Source organism: Pantherophis guttatus, chromosome 7 (genome assembly GCF_059756535.1).
Source record: "Pantherophis guttatus breed Tessera chromosome 7, ASM5975653v1, whole genome shotgun sequence".
In the NCBI taxonomy this organism is placed as follows: Eukaryota; Metazoa; Chordata; class Lepidosauria; order Squamata; family Colubridae; genus Pantherophis; species Pantherophis guttatus.
The window spans coordinates 44479761-44496300 of NC_142069.1; the positions used below are offsets into that span (position 1 = coordinate 44479761).

A 16540-nucleotide genomic window follows, 5' to 3' on the forward strand; every position below is an offset into this window, starting at 1 on the left:
GCTCAGAGAGTCCTAGACTTGGAAAAGATGTTAGAGACAGAATTATAAATATGTCTAGGACTATGGAAGGCAAGTATTGACAGTCAATAGATATACTGTTATATTAACTGACTATATATGCTGAGGAAGAAAGAAAGGCAGGTTAAGTTCCTGCTTTTAGATGTTAGAAATAGTCCTATAGTTGCAGTTTGTTCTACTCTTTCCAACCCAATATAAAATTGCATACAAATTATGTAAAGCAAGAGTGTCAAATTCATGTCATGGTGGCATCACATGATGTATCAGGACTTTTCCCCCTTCACTAAACTGGTAATGGGCATGGCCACAGCGTGACCCATCTGGCCCATGGGCTGGGAGTTTGACAGCGCTGATGTAAAGGTAGCTTGGTATATCTTGATTGCTTCTTCATGTCTTTTGATACAGAATGGGATCATATTTGGTGTACTGTAGTGTGAGAAGCCAACAAAAGAAAGATTAAGTTAAAAAACGATCCAGGTGCAGTGGGGAACAATAGAGAAGAGTATTTTAGAACAAAATCTCCCAAAGCATCCTATAGGAGAGTCTGTTGGGAAATAGCTAGAAATGGCTCTAATACATTCTAAATTCCATCTCTCTTCCTGGTTCTGTAATGGGAAAAGGTGATAATATTCATAGAATCATAGGGTTGGAAGGGACCTTGGAGGTCTTTTAATCTAACCCCCTCCCCAAGGCAGGAGTCCTTATAGTCCTTTATCCCAGATAAAAGGTTGTCTAATTGTCTAAATGTCAAGTGGTTTGGGGGGAGGAATGACATATTCTGTGTTTTCACTCCAATTAATTATTAGAGAGAAAAATAAAAGGCTTAGAATTTAGTCCATTTATCCAGGTGCTGTAAAAAAGGGGGGAAAACCCACCTCATCAGTGCAAGAGAGGCACCTGAGCAGCAGTACAGAATGTTATTGTTGTATGCTTCCTCTTGCTTCCTTCCAGTAATGCTATTATTAAGGACTGGAAAGAATTCCAATGTCGTCTTATTCTTTCCAACCAAACAGGATGTGGGAAATCAATTTTATTTATTAATAAAAGGAGAGCAGTACTTTTAAAGGAGAACCAGTCTCTGTATGGCTGTCTGTAGCAAGACTCCTAAAATAGGAATGGAAATATTTGAGAGGCAAAAAAAAGATAAATTTGAAACCAGGCTGTGTGTATGTGTGTGTGTGGGGGGGATCCCTCAGTGCATAGCTGTGTGAGAGACAGTTGGGCAGCAGCTCAGCAACCAATCCCAGGTGGGGTTCATATAAACTATCCTCATAATACAGCTATTAAAAATACCATTATACAGCCATTAAAAATAGCTGTATAATGGTATCTACATATATCAGGGAATTGGTATTGTTCTCTCTCCTCTTTATTAATAGGATTAATAAAGTATGTCAGAGTGCACCCAGTGTGACTATTTTGAGACAACCCAGGAGCAAAATACAATAAATAGAGGTTTGTCTTTCAAATAATGGTTTATCTACAAGGAATATATACCTACAGATACTAGGCAAAGTCAGGCAATTAATCATCAACTACAGCAGGGAAGCACACACTGCAAGAGATACACCCTCACAGGGCCTCTTATATTACAGCCTCTTAGAGCGATAGCAGTCAAATGACACTGCTGACTCATTGCTACCATTGCATCATCATTACAGCGTCAACATTACAGCAGCTGGTCAGCTATTAAATCATCATTACCCTGACACAGTATTAATCCTATTTTCAAGCAATCATACAATTTTTGCATATTTTCTTTCTTAAAATAGTAGGAAATAGTATAACTAATTTTTAATGGTCAGATTGTCAGTATAGTATAAACAGTGTCTGCATTTGACATATTGCGGTTACTGGAATTCTTTCATAATGGCTTCGCTGCCTTTTGTATAATACAGATGCTTATGAGAGTTCTGTGTTCTTGAATGCCTTGTTTCTAGTCCAATTTATCAAGAGACTTCTGACAGCATACAGCTGACCGCTTGTCTATGATACAGAGTGCTAAATATGTCAGAAGAAACATAATGAATGAAGTGAGAATAAAGCAGTTAAGAATTGTGTGAGATCAATCAGAAAGAGAGACAATGAGATCAAATGTGAAGGTATGCAAGAAAAAATAAGTGACTAGAATGATTTGGACATGTATGTTTTTGATTATGTAGAAAGAAAGAATGTGGATCAAATCTCTCCCTATATATAATGTGTGTGTATATATATATATACATATACATAACATTTACATATACATGTATATGTAATGTATATGTATATAATGAATGCAAAATAAAGCTATGGAGAGGTGTAATGAACTGAATTTCTGTAAAGTAGAATTCAGCTTTGTCATCTGTTTGTTTTTACTATGTACTTATTCTCTTTATAAAATTGTTTACAAATACTTCAAAATCTGATTCATTTATTTTTATTCTTCCATACATTTGGCGGCAACCTTACATGCCTTTGATTATTGATTAGGAATCAGTCATCTTTGAGCTCATTGGGTTAGGGTTACAAATCACAATTGACCGATTCACAACATATAGATGGCTTGTCAGAAAAGAATAGATAACCTTTGAACCCAGTCTGTGTCTCATACCAAGTGACTGTTTTGTGAATGGCCATTATTTTTAGGAAGTTAGCATTATTTGCATCTCCAGTATTTCTTCCTTTCATCTCTCTTGATATTACTTTCCCTACCCTGCCCCAAAATATTATTTTTCCAGAAAGAAGTTTTAGTAACCGAAAACCTGTACAAAAGAAAATTATATTAGCAAATAAAGTGCCACAATATTTTTGTTGGATTTTTTTTTCAGATTTGAGGAGATTGAGATCTAAAAAGCGGCTTGTTTCAACAACTGCATAGTAGGAATTATCAAATACCTCCCTGAAGGATTTGTTGATCTCATCTTCCTTTTATGTAACAACTAAGACTTCTGTTCTTTAAAAATAAGTATATCTCCCAGCTTAATAACTTGAGCCCTAACAAAGTGATATTAGTTAAAGAATCTTTGAAATTCAAATAATTCCTTCAACTTGAACAAATTATTGAATCAATATAGGTGTGTAATGTATATTGTAAAACTTCCAAGCACACATGAAAACGTGCTAATCCTAATTGTCTCACTTCTCTCTAGAGACTATGCCAATTGTATAAACAAGGAATGCAGTATTGATAGATTTAACCTCTTGAAACAAAGCTATCTACAGAATATCAAGAACACTTTCAAAAATGGAACCAATAACATGTTCTAATTGTTTACATAGCAGTCGTAATTTTCAGTAATTTTAAAACTGAAAATGGAAGATAGTCATACAAATGATTTTAAAATCAGCTGTAACTCATGAGTAGTGTGGATGTAGCAACATTCACATTGTTATTTTTAACATCACAAAAGCAAATGGTTCAATATTTGCAAGAACACCTTTACATCTATTATCAGATATATTAAGAATAGTCCTAAGAGATGAGCATACAATACACACAGTTGTTTTTGAGAGAGACAGAAACTTTAGATAGAGTCCATAATTAAAAAAGGTCTTGTTTCCAAGGGAATGGCCAACCAGGAGTCCTGGGGCATCTTAAAAACCAATAATATCTGCTTTCATATGAGGTGGTTATTCTGAGAAAAAGAAATATGTATATTGTTAGCTGGGAGAGGAGAATATATATGATAAAAAGGAAAACAACCCGGGAAGAAATGTCCTAAAGTAGCAGTTAGATGTGATACATATGTTTTGCCCTGAATTGACATTTAAATTATATAGTTTGATCAAATGTTTTGAGTTATCTTTGTTCTGACCTGAAATTCAATATCAACCATATGGACCATGTGGAGGCCTATCCCAGCTCTACAATCAGAAGCACTGATTAGGTTGCTCCTGTTTTTGCCTCCTAGGAAGTGGGAACAGGACACTGTGGAAAAGATTACTAATTTCTATTTCCTCTACTTCATAACCCACTGCTCTCATTAGTGTAATCTTAATATACTCAACTCCCCTAAAAATCCAAATACCAAAATGAACACAAATGAACAATGAAAGCAATATAAGGAAAAGTTTGGAAAAGGATTTATTGTAACAATGTACAAGTAAAAGGTTCTTTGCAACCCTAAATTCTGTCTGCATCTCTCCTAAAAAACCTCACAGTTTGGGAAATCTTGAATTAGAGGATCATTAAAAAGGTGTTGGGCAGATAAGTACTGCTCTGCTAGGGAAGTAATCCTAACTTAAAGTTGAGGATACAACATAATAAAGAGAGACCCTGGTTGGCATCAGAAACGAGAGCCTGCCTAACAGTATCCAAACATAAAGCCCAACTCATTCCTCTTAACTATCCTCTTGACATGATATGTGAACTTATTCTTAACCTGAGGTCTTAATCGAGAAGATAATGTTGCGTGCTAAAAATTATTTAAAATTTTAAAGTATATTTGTTTTTTTCTGCATTTTTTTCAATTAACTTCTATTTATAGAGATTTGGTTTCATTGGTAAAAAGACAGAACCTCTCATGAAATCTTACTGAGATATAACATTTTAGTTGCACAGCTACCCATTGTGTTCTTAGCTGTTCACATCCATTTTTTTTTCATTTTATATCAGGGCATTGGCAGAAATCTCTCAGGTGATTTTATTTCTATTTTTCTAAAACCAAGGTTGAAATTCTTTGTACAAAAGCTGTCAAATACCCAATTGGACAAGCTGGAGTGTGTCAGGAGATTTAACTTATCACTATTATAATTATGATCTTTTACTAAAGAACTCTTGTTAGAAATTTATCTACTGTGGTTCAGTTTCTATCAGAATCAGAACATGAAATTCTGCTCTGAAATTTAGTTGTGATAGTGAAAATAAGAAAGCTAGGCAAAACTAGAACAGAAAGAAAAAAGGATTTAATTTATAAATTGGACATGTACTGAGTAAGCTGATAGATAATAGGATGCTAAGCACATTCACAAAATACAGTGAAATAAAAGTTTTTTTCAGCTCATATTTAGTTTATTAAATTTCTATACCGCCCTTCTCCCGAAGGACTCAGGGCTGTGTACAGCCATATTAAAACACACATAAACTCACAAAATTTAAAAACAATTTAAAACGAATATATGAAGGGACTTTTGAATCCTTTTGAAAATATAAGGAAGAACATGTGAAATAATTTCACTAGAATTCAGAAGGACATTGGAGGTAATAAGCTACAATTTGTCTAATTCTGAATATAGTAATTATTATTTTTAAAATGCAGAATCAGAATTCACTAAATACAGAAAAAGCTAGTAAAAGTAAGATGGCGTTGCTTGTTTTTATCACAGGGAGAAGGGACATTAAATGAATAAAAATGATTACTCCAAATTACTAAAGGGAAATCAGAATTGATATTAATTCCAGCTACACAGAAATGCATATTGCAGAAAAACTCAGATTCCCTTACTGAATTTGTCAGCTCCATTTCAACTTCTGTTACTCCAGGATCATATCTACATAAAAGGGTACAATTTTTTTCTGTCCTGGAGCTATTCCATCAAGCCATTGAGAGAATTTTTTTCTGAATAAACAAAAAGAATGGAAAGATATAATCAGTGTTCACAAAAACTTATTTATTCCGGCCACAACACTGTGAGGAGGAAATTGGACTATTGTGCTCTTTGAAAATATATCCATAGAAAGTTATAATAGTCTATCTGGGTTGGAAGGGGACATGGAAAATAGCTATATAAAGAATGGTAGATGCCAGGCCTTCTGGAAATTATTTGACAAAGGACATGGCTTGTTTCGAAACGTCTAACATTTTATTTTGATTAGACTGTAATGGGGTATAAGTTTATTTAATAAGTATACTTAAATAAATTACATAAATGTAGTTCAATCTCCATTGCAATCTCAGCAGCTTACAGGGTATACAATATACAAAAATTAAAAGATCCACAGTATGATTAAAAGGAGTAAGAACACTTTAAGAAAACCTTAATGTTTTTTAACATTGGTTTTTTTAAGAATACTGTGTTCTTTAATGTTCTTTAAGAACAATGTAATGTTCTTAAAAATGAAGAATAAAAAGGGCGGTATCATTTTTACTGCAGAAAATTAGTGTATTTTAATTTTGTGCCCCCCCCCCCCCCGCCTTGCCAGAAGTGTGCTATTATCAGCAGTTTTTCCATACAAGTTCTAAGGGATAAGTGATCGGGACTGGAGAAAGTGCTGCTGCAGATACCCAGGCATCAATCCACTAAGGGCTTTATAAATCAGTATCAAAATCTTACTTCTATCCAGAAACCAAATGGCAACTAGTACAGGCCCTGCAGAATATCTTCTGTGCTCCCAACCCTTGAAGGCAGCAAGTATGTGGACCATTGCATTCTGGAGCAGTTACAGTTTCTGAATAGTCTTTTTAAGTGCAACCCCATGTAGAACAGAAAGGAAGTCTAAACCTGCCTGCCTAAAAGCAGCAAGTGATCTTAGCATAACATTGCATCAGTTGTGTGTGTGCACGCGCACACCAGGGGTGGGTTCTACTTACTTTTACTACCGGTTCGCAAGGGGATCGCGCATGCGCGCTCGCTTCACTCGCACACTTGCCTTGCTTCTGTGCATGCACAGATTGCTTCTGATGACATCAGGGTCAGTGGGCAGAGCCTCCAGCTGGTTTTACTACTGGTTCTATAGAACTGGTCTGAACTGGGGGCAACCCACCACTGGTGCACACACATGTGTGTTCAGTACAGAAAGAACTACTGCATTTTGCACATTTCAATCATAGCGAAAAATAAATCTTCCTGAGGTTAAAGATGTAGATGAGAACACGAATCTCTAACAGATTTTTATGTTTGACCCAGCTTACAAGATAGCAGTCTTGCATAAAGTTATGGTGTGTCCCTTTCTAGAAAAGGATAAAAGCATTTCTATAAATGCTACATAAGCTATTGAATAATGTTATGGTTGCCTTCTGTTACATTTGTTACCACAATACATAAAACAAAACAAATCCAATATACAGGTAGGTTCTACTAATAACTGCCAGTTAAATCAGAAGTAAAGAGCTACACATTTACACACACATATGTAGTTTATTTTATTTTCTTTATCAATTTTTTACATAGTCCATCTCACCTAAGCAACCCTGGACAGATTACAGATTACAAACATTATAATATTAATTAATTAATTAATTAACATTATAATATAGTATAAAAATGTAACTAAAAGCATAAAAACAGTTAAAAAACAAGTTTAAATTTACATATTAATTTTTATCTATTCCATACACTGTTCACAAGTAATACAATAGAGAGCAATATACCTGATAATATATTTTTTCAAGGTTCTTTTCTTTTTAAAATTCCCACATTGTACTGATTTCCAAAAACATTTCATCCCTTATTTCACATTGGTTGAATTTTTAAGGAAACTAGATCTGTGTCTTTTCACAATTGTATCACTAAGTGTAATTACTTCTTCTTTCTGCACGTGATTAGAGTCAGCATATGGGCTTTAATCTTTCTTAAATCTTTTCAGCCATTTCTACAAAGTAAGATCTGACACTTCACTTTTTTTAAATAATTTGGGTCAGTCCCCATATTCTCCTATGTCTAAGAAATACATTGTCACCTGTATCAAAATGATTCTACGGTATCTCCTCAGTTATAACAACTTTGTTTTTCTTGTTTTTCTTTCAGTCTTATAAACACTTCCTTGACTTTCACAAAATACCAGATGTCTGCAAATATTTACCCATTAATAATTGTACTGGTGATGTCCAAAATAGGAGTATTTCCAAAAGCCCAAACCCCCAAATAAAAATCAGAGGCATTCAGTTTTGACTTTTCTAATATTCTCTTCGCAGTCTATATAATCCTTTCTACACTGCATAATATAGACTGGAAGTAGTATGCACCAAGTTGCAATCTTTTGCAAATTGAACTAATGACTGCAATGACTTTCAGAGATTCCTTGTGCTGTAAAATCACAGCTTTAACCAATTTTCCAAACAAAAAAGTTCTAGAAATGTAGAATAGCAATGTACCACTATAAATTCAAATTTAAAGTTCAAATATATGCAGATCCAATTTCTGCCAAGCTTTAATTTTTCTCACTCTTTGCCAGCATTGTGGAATTCTTAAGAAATACCATTATTTTATTTTCCGCTTTCAAAAATTCTGTATATATAACACTACAGAATAAAGAATATATAAATAATTATAATAATCAGATATGCTTGTAGGAACTAATATAGGAAGAGAGACACTGCTTGAAAACTGAATAACAAAAAAGAAACATAAACTTGTAATAAATGATGACTTTTATGAATTGAATTTATTGATTGATTAGCCCTTGGGCCATATCAAAGTGCAGAGACTTTTATGAGGAACCAAAATAAATATGTGCTGATGGTACTCATCAGCTCAAGAAATGTATTGCCTATCATAAACAGGGATAGAAATTTGATAGAACAATTTAACAGATTTATCAACTTCATTTAATCATTATGGCCAGTGGTGGGATTCAAATAATTTAACAACTGGTTCTCTGCTCTAATGATTTCTTCCAACAACCAGTTCACCAAACTGCTCAGAAAGTTAATAACCGGTTCTCCCGAAGTGGTGCGAACTGGCTGAATCCAATTCTGGCTAATATATGTGCAAAGAATTGTACAACTATCCACCATGGAATATTAAGCTCTAAGAAGGAAGCTCAGTTCCCGTGGGCATGGGTGATGTTCTCATCCATCTTGTCTGTGAAAAAGAACAGAAATGGAAAAAAAAATAATCCAAGTGAATAATTGTCTATGAAGATGTCAAGAGGTACATTTGATTTCTGGGAACTTGGCCTTTATAGATGATAGCCTGCTGTTATACATTGAATGTTAGAAGGCCTAATAAGCATATCCTTCACCAAAGTGGTAATAATTATTACTATGAAAACTTTAAAATGATTTCTGTAGCAGTGGAAACAACCCTTCCCCAAACTAAACACTTCACATAAAAATTAGTGCAATTAGAAAGCAAAGGAAATGTTGATGAAACGGGGGTCAAAATAGCCAAAATAAAGTCAAAATAATCAAAAATTTAAAATAGGCAAAAAAATGATAACACCTATCCATTCTAAAGTTCAAATCTCCAGGACCAGATGGATTATATCTCAGAGTTCTGAAGGAGCTGGAGGATGTGATCTTGGAACCACTGAACTATATCTTTCAAAGGTATTGGAACACTGGAGAACTACCAGAGGACTGGAAGAAGGTTGATGTGGTTTCCATCCACATTTTAATGTACATACATACTTTAATGTAGCCTTTAATCCTTCTATGGATGACTACACCCTAACAATACTTTTTTATAATAGTTTCATATGTGGGTGTTATGCAGATGTTGCATTATATGAGGGTTGTTTCCCCCTCCCTGTTATGCGTTCCATTTCAAAATGATGATTGCAAAGCACGTAAGATTAAAGCTTTCTTGGGTAAGATGCCTGGAGATGGGCAAGAGCAAAATTGTAGTTCATTCCATCATGGAGGCTGATGGATTCCATTTGTTCTTGCATCAACTTGTATTTTGTTTTGTGATGTTGGGTGTGTACATGTCTCAGTGAGTTCGCATCTGTGCTTGTAATGCATTGCTATTGGCACTTCTATTATTAGGTGGTTTAAATATTTAGGTTGTAAATATTATTTATAATTAGAAGATTAGCACTGCATCAGCAAAAATGCAAAATAAAGCCAGAACTTTCATGCTGGAGAAATGTATATGCATAATATATAGAATTTGCACATCAATTAAGCCATACATTATTTTGCCACATTACTGATTAGTTCACATACTGTACTGTTCACATACTGTACTAACCAGAATGTTGGCCCATGTCATACCCCCATGGATTTGTTTCACCTGGTGCAAGAAGTCAAGGCAAGGAAAGTGGAATTTAACACTTTATTTCTGTGCAGAAGCAAAGAGGTACGCTCAGGACCCAAGTTCAAAATCAAGCAGCCCCAAGTCAGGAAAATCAGCATCTTTTATAAGAAAACCACTGTATCATTAGTTCCTATTTTTACCTATGGATAGTACAGTGTACAATGTACTATGGGGTGTATAATGGGGTGCACTTAATTAGTTAATCTTTTCACCTCCCATTGTGCTTTCTAACGTGCTAAATTCTGCTTTACCTTTGGACCTCTGTCCAGACAATGTTAATCACAGCTAAATATTAGCTTACCTTTTTTCTAGTAACAGGCCACTTACAAAGTTTCTTAGCAAGATTACCAAATCTTCAGCTAGAGACTGACACGTATGAGATGTTTGTGATCAACTTCTTTAGTTTCTACTGGCAAGTGTTAAAGCAGGTGTTAACTAGATTCTAACAATGGCTGTATCAGGCAAGAACACACATGAAATTATTAAGATGGAACAATTCTGGCTGAGGCTAATTCATGTCTCACTTATAAGAGCCCCTAACAGATTGCCAGTAAGGTAATCAGGTTGCTAATAGAGTAATCAACTGGGTTTGCTATGACTTAACATTTTATGTGAACAAAATTATTTATGGTTAAGTATGTCATGCAAATCAACTAATTATCAAGAAAATATTATTTATACCAACTAGAGTTTCCTGAAATATGTAAATCAAGGTAATAGCGGAAATCATTTTACCATACATGCACAGCAAAAATTAAACCATAGCATGGTTGATCTAGTCATGTACAAATGGTAGGAAATAGTTCTGGCAGCTAAGGAATCTCATCTTCCAGTTCTATATGTGAAAGAAGGTAAAGGGGAAATATTGAATTGTGTCAGCAAATGCTGAGTCAAGAAAGTTGACTTGATAATTCTCTAAGAACTCATGGTTAACTGCTTCTTAAAAAAGGGAAATAGCAGATATGCTATTTAGTATGATTGTGAGACAATTAGATTCAAATCTTTTCATATTTCTTAGAGAGGGAATCTTATATTTGCTACATATTTGCCTTTTTGGTAGAATTCTTTTGTGTGTAAGTCCTACTTAGATAGGTGTATAATAGCAGATTTAAACATGAACTGTGGTTTGTTGGGCAAGGTCATTTAACATTATTGTAAAAGTATTTTGACATACCACTATTAGAATTCAGTTTCTGAATACATTGCTGATCTTGAAAATTTAAAGATATTATTAGCAGTAACAAATACTATAGCAACAAAAATGCTAATTTGAAAGATTTTATTACAAAACTAAACTTTTTTTTCCTTTTACACTAACATGAGAAGTAATTGAAAGATACTTGGCTTCTCAGATGCAACACATTTTTCTTTTAAGCCCTAACAAAAATGCTCTTTTTATTTGTGTACAATAGCCTCTTGAGGCTATCTTAAAAGGTGTAAACGGAGAAGCATTAAGATAACATACAAAATGCAAAATTTCACATCTCCAAAAATCCCATTATGTCAAGAGAAATATGTGTTCCTTCTGCCATAATGATAAAACTAAAAAACAAACCCATGGGACTTTTAATAATGTTTCTTTATACTCCAATTTTTTTTTTAAAGAAAACCAAGTTACATCCTTTTTATCAAATTCTATTCTTTCAGAACCATGAATAAATAACTAAACAATGCATCTCTGCACATTTTTCAAAACAGGCAGCTTGGGTATTTTAATTTTAGATAGTTATGCTAATCAGTGTTATAAGCTGTTCCAATAACAGCAATCTATTTAAAAATTATAATTAACAGCATTAGAACTTAAAGGTTTTAAACTATCAAATCATTAATTTTTCAACTTGTAAGTAACTCAATTCCAAATGCCCATTTAAAAACTCTTTTTTACCTTAGCTGTTCAGCTACATAAAACACAGCTAAAAATAGAATTATAACTTAACACGAGTGAATTTAACAAAGGAATAAATATCTTGATATTTCCAGGAAGTACATTTAGAGACATAGAACACACGTTAAATTATTCTTTCCCCTCTGTCAGCAATTAGCTAATTTGAGATACCGGTACTTTTGTTTCAACTAAATGTTCTACTTTTTATCAACTTTCTGTAATAATTTAAGGTTCCAAATGAGTTTCAAAGTCTTGCGGGAGGCTAGATCCGTATATGCACCAGCAAGGTAAAACGTGACTGCATTTTAGTGTATTCCACATTCAAATAACATAAAATGGATTGAATATGCTTTGTCTAATCAATATTTCAGAGCCCACACTTGTCCGACGAGATAGTTTCATTATTACCTCAGCAACGTTTTGGGGGGCAATAGGCTGATTCTGCAAACTGCTTAGAGAGGATTGTAAATCACTGTGAAGCAGTATATACGGTAAGTCTAAGTGCTATTGCTATTGAGATAGTCGAACATTTGCTCTTTCGGGGTTTTGTTTTGTTTTCGGTGGCACCTGTATTATTGTTGTAAATCAACCTCTCCTGAAACACTTAAGTTCCTCTAAAAACGAAATAACCGATGATTTAGGGAAAAAATGCAAAACTGCCCGACAGACTAAGCTCACTACAGCTGAGCGAGGCGAGGAAGGCCTTCCGCTCAGGGCTCCGCAGAAGCCGAGGGCGGCGTCTCCCAGCTGTTACCTCAGCCCTGTGCCGAGGATGCCCAATCACGTGACTTTCCAGAAGGGCGTGGTTGGGTAACGAAAGCCCACCCTTTTCCAGCGCTGACTCGCGGTATTCGCGAGCGGGAGGCGAGGGAGAGTTGTGGCGGCCGTTGATGAGAGAATCAAGCGGCGACGTCCTGAGCAGTAACGGTAGCGAGCGAGCGAGAAGGCGAGAAGAGCTGCGTGCGCGCCGGACAGACGGGGGGACGCGTGCGTGGTTTCCCACCCGCAAGGGACAAAGAGCAAGCATCCCAAAGTCGCGCCAACGGGATCCTCTCGACTTACAAAGCTTGTCCTTTTCTTAAGCATCTGGGCGCTGTGGTCCTGCCCCTTTCCGGAGCCAGAGGGTCCGGAACCGGTGGATCACTCCTCCCCTTTGCCTCTGGACCCCTAGAAAGAGAGGTAAGGGGGCGGGACGGAGGGAAGCGTAGCACCAATCTCGTGTCGCTACTCAGAAGCCGAAGTGCTGCCCCACCGAGCTGCGTCGCAGCCCGGTCCTGTGGGGAGGAGGCGTGGGTGTGGGCGGCCAGGCAGAATCGTCCCTGAGCGGAGCTTTTGCGGTAGTCTTCCTGGCGCGTGTGCCGTGTTGCATGACCTTGGGCACGTCTCTCGGTTCTGGCGGCTCTGATCGCTATCAAAGCGAAAAATATTTGTGATGGTGATGATGATTCAAGTTGTGACGGCTTGGGATGTGAACGAGAGTTTTAATGCCCCAGCTCTCCTGCCCCTTCGTTTAGATTGATTTCTTTTTAATAATTTTTGGTTGTGAAAACAAAGGTGACTCCATTCTCGCCTTGGTGTTTTGAGAACTATAGATACCGTAGGGTTTAATAGTTTCCCTATTAAAGGTGTGAGATTAGCTTTCTGCCTTTTAAAGCCATAATGGAGATTTCAATTTAACAAAACTATAATTCAGAAATGGCTGTACATTAATTTGCCGCAAGAGCCTTGAGTAAGTGAACTAGGCAGGCTGGTATATTGTGCAATTGCACAAAAGCATCACACCATGTTCCTATTATTGCCAATACCAGATATAATTGTCAGTCATATAATTTGACTTACAGTACTACTACTTTCTTTTTTATTAATCGGTGCTCAGTTCTGCATCACTACAAATAGCTTATTCTTCCAAGATACATTGCAGTATTTGTAAATTGTTATGAATACATGTAACTGTTGATTGCATAGTAATGTACGCAGAAGCAAACCCTTTTGTTTTTGTGCTGCGTGTTTTCATGTTTGCCATAATTTCAAGCACATTTTAATAGTGTTTGTATTACAGGAAAATTTGAAGATATAATCTAAACTAAATCAAGGATCTGAAACTCAAATTGTTCATTAGCTTGAAGGCAACAACAATGAAGGTTTTTCATGATAAGAATGTCTACTGAATCAAAGATAAAGAGCATCATACTATACTATTAAATAAAAATAAATGCATTAAATACACTTTTAAAAGAACACAGATTGATTGTTAAACGGATCTACAGTTTTGTTCTTTCACTTTGGCCACTTGTCTAGCTGTGTTTTTTTCATTAGCCACAACACCAATGTTCAGTATGATTGTTGTTGGAAAACATAAAAAACTTGAATGTAATCATGTAAAACATGGCAGCATTTATCCCCTCAGGAGAAACAACACGGCCTGAATATTATATCTAGTTCCATCAAAAAATAAAAATGATATTGAGAATTTACAAAGAAAAAAAAATTGTCTTTAATTTTACTTGTCACATCCTAATAAGAGGAGGGAAATGCAGCTCACTTTTTGATTACTTTAAATGAAATTCAGACTAAAAGATTGCTAATAAAATACATTACAGTGCACAGGGGGGAACAGCAATGGCTTTTGTGTTTTGTTGTAATAATTAACAAGGAATTATGCAGGTTTGGAGGGGAGACTCAAGTTTAAAATCTGAGCCTAAGCCTCTGAGAGATTTGTCATCTCTGGGAAGTGACCATTGTAGAATAGAAATTGGGACCAGTCCCTTGGGAATTTATAGGGGGAAGTGGTAATTTAGTATCAGAGAAGAGAGAGGGCAGTGTTGTGCTTAGGGACTCTATCTGAGCATAGCTCCTGAGTGTTGCATGAGCCTTGAAGTGATAATTTTGCAGGCTCCAAACAGCAGTGGAGAGCTTGCAGAAGCTGTACCAGGAGTGCATCTTTGTTCCTGCTATTTGGGTGAGGGTGGCATTCTGCCCTCCTTCATGCAAGGAATCATACTTTCCCTCACAGTCAAGTTCTTGAAGGCTTGGCCAAGATGATGCATCCTATCCCTTTTCTGAAGCAGCAATCTGCTCACATCCTGTTTAATAGTATGGAATACAAGGAAACCCTGAATCTTGCCCGTCCCATGTTTTTCTCCTCTGGCTAGAGTGGGTTGAAGGAGGCCACCAAGAGATCCATATTTAGCCATTAAGCTAAGTGTTGTTATTGTATTGTCTGGAAATGTAACAAAAAATAGCTTTATTATGGATCTAGCAATTGGACTAGAAGAAGAATATACACTTGTACTTAATTGTTCTTTACCATGACGATTGAACATTATGTGTGTGGGCTACTACTACAAGTGGTACAATTTCTAACTTAGATTCCCGTCCCCTTAGAGAAAATTGGTAATACAATGTTAAAGACTTATTGTAAGTCTTCAGTTCTACATGTAATGATAGTCAGATTTAAAAATGTAAAGATAAATGGAATAGATGAAAGAATAAAATGAAATTAAGTTTACAGGAATGAGAAAAAGTAAAAATAGGAGTGACAAGTTTTTAGAGCTTGCCGTGTTAGCAAGACACAAGCCCTGGGTTTCTCCAATTTATTGTTAATTCTCTTTCACTTACCCGGAGAATAAGTGCAATCTCTGGTGATTTTTTTAATGAAAGAAATTCTTAACTAAGATCAGAAACTGTAGTTAAATGGATTATAAACAAGATCATGCTGAAGTGATTAAGAAATCTCATATTTGGAATTGCTTCATTTTTATATATTTCAAATATTAGATATTTCAATTTTTGCTTCACAATTTGGTTTAACTAGAACAATTGCATAACAATATAAATAAATTCAGCAATTCAGCAACTTCAAAGATGATATAGCTGTTTCAGAATCAAACAGATGTTTAGCATCTTCCACATGTATAGGTTTAAACTGCATGGTTCTATGCAGTATATAAAAAGACTTCTTAGAAACATTGTTTTGTTTACTATCCAATTATTTAAAACATTATACAGAATGGTCCATACATCTAAAATCATATGGATATGGTTTAACCTTCCGTTATTTGATTGCATTTACATACTTTTTCGCCCTTCGTTGTATAAATAAGTACCCATCATCCTTCACTGAATTGCATTCCTGAGATTTGTCAAAATGTCTTTCAATAAAGAGACTTCAGAGAAATAAGTTTAACAGTTTTTCCTGTTACATTTCTCAAGTATATCAGGTTGAGCATTGTATTTGGTAACACTTAAAAATACAAGTTAGTCCTTTCAGAGGTTTCTGGAGGTTTTACAAATATTTTAATGGAATTATCTGTTTTATTTATAGAATAATTCTAGAAATGCCATGTCTTCTGTACAATAGTTAGATAAAATTACTTTATTTTCTTATTGAAAATGCATACACATGCTTTGTTACATTAATAATCTTGCCTAGTGGAAAATACACACACACACACACAAAACTTTCTGTTTAAGGATTTGCACTGAGAATTATAGGATTTCTCATAACAGCATGCTGAACATTGGTTATTCTTTGGTTTTCTAGAGTGTCTTTACAATTTTAAATCAGACTGTTGTTATTTTTATTGTATTTTTCTGATTTTTGATAACTTCAAAAATGAAAGATAAAAAGTCGAAATTCCAGAGAAAATTAGTTATACTACTAAAATGAATTGCAAAAAACATTTAATAATTTTCTATAGATTTGTCTACCTATACGATATTTTCTTTTGTTTCCTC

The 16540-nt window shown here is 35.2% G+C and overlaps 1 protein-coding gene across 5 annotated transcripts in view; it reads left to right on the forward strand.

The window, feature by feature from the left end:
- OSBPL8 (oxysterol binding protein like 8) overlaps positions 1–16540 on the forward strand; it is a 125946-nt gene that overhangs the window by 1173 nt on the left and 108233 nt on the right. For 3 of the 5 annotated variants that reach the window (XM_034402740.3, XM_034402742.3, XM_060694650.2), the window contains exon 1: positions 12480–12982. The exons of the other annotated variants lie outside the window; for them this stretch is intronic. The gene's annotated coding sequence lies outside the window, so the exon portion shown is untranslated. Of the gene's footprint in view, positions 1–12479; positions 12983–16540 lie in introns of those variants that run through there. 5 annotated transcript variants of the gene reach the window in all.